Here is a 1580-nt window from a genome sequence, read left to right on the forward strand (position 1 = left end):
TTAAACTACACATACACATGTATCATGTTCATGGATCCAAAGATTCAATATTATTAAGGTGGCAATTCTCTCCCAAACTGATTGATGGACTGAACACAATGTCAATAAAACTTTCAGTATATATATATATATATATATATATATATATATATATATATATATATTTTTTTTTTTTTTTTTTTTACAACAAGCTGAAATGAGCATGGCCATGCAAAGAACACTATTTGTAAATAAGAGCCAAACAACTTTTCAGGACTCAAATTATCACAAAAGATATATCAGTCTCCCCCCACCACCACCACCAATATATCAAATCATTGTTTTATGATTATTCAAGAAAGTATTATTAGAGAGAAAAAAGTTCCCCTCAGACCATGACATAACACAGAGGTGACTTAACAACTATTTTGATGTACAGTGTAGAATCTGCCTGTCCATGCAGGAGACTCAGGAGATGTTGGTTTGATCCCTGGTTTAGGAAGATCCCCTGGAGAAGGAAATGGCAACTTAATCGAATATTCCTGCCTGGGAAAACCCATAGACAAAAAGGCCAGTCGATGGGGTCACAAAGAGTCAGACACGACTAAGCACACACATACACACAATGTAATTACCTGTGAATTTTTGTAGTTATTTTAGTTATGTTCTGAATCTTTTAATTTTCCTTGTCCATACACACAATGCTGTCTTCCCCGACTCACTTTCATACAAAGTTTAATTCTGTCTGGTTTCCTGAATATTAAGGGGCCTCCTGCCACAGTAAGGTTAGGGAGGATGAAGAAAATTAGAGAAGCAAGATCAGGCCAAGGTAAACATCCACAGAGAGGCGACACTCTCTGACCCACACAGGGAGCTAGGTGAAGTAGCTGGGAAATGTACCATTAAATGATAGAGTGGCAAAGAAATACAGTGTTTTCCCTTGTGCTGTTACATTTCTGGCAATAACTTACCTTGAAATATTCCCTCAAGTATGGTTCTCTTATGGTGTCAGAGGAAAATAGAGTCTATATCAGGATATAAATGTGTCTTTGAGCCAAGAGGTACAACATTAGCTGAGGATTCTGGTTGCCTGTAAGGTACTTATATTTTCTTCCTCCCAATGGAAACAAATGACCCTTCTAGATTGTTGAGCCAGACTCTGCAGTTCTTTCTCTTGACCCATCAAAGTAAAATTACTTCAGATCAGTTCAGTTCAGTCGCTCAGTCATGTCTGGCTCTTTGTGACCCCATGGACTTCAGCACGCCACGTTCCCTTGTCCATCACCGATTCCCAGAGCTTTCTCAAACTCAAGTCCATCAAGTCGGTGATGCCATCCAACCGTCTCATCCTCTGTCATCTTCTTCTCCTCTTGTCTTCAGTCTTTTCCTGTACCAGGGTTTTTTCTAATGAGTCAGCTCTTCGTATCGGGTGGCCAAAGCATTGCAGTTTCAACTTCAGCATCAGTCCTTCCAATGAATATTCAGGACTGATTTCCTTTAGGATGGACTGGTTGGATCTCCTTTCTGTCTAAGGGACTCTCAAGAGTCATCTCAAACACCATAGTTCAAAAGCATTAATTCTTTGGCACTCAGCTTCCTTT

This window comes from Ovis canadensis, chromosome 4, assembly GCF_042477335.2.
Source record: "Ovis canadensis isolate MfBH-ARS-UI-01 breed Bighorn chromosome 4, ARS-UI_OviCan_v2, whole genome shotgun sequence".
NCBI lineage: Eukaryota > Metazoa > Chordata > Mammalia > Artiodactyla > Bovidae > Ovis > Ovis canadensis.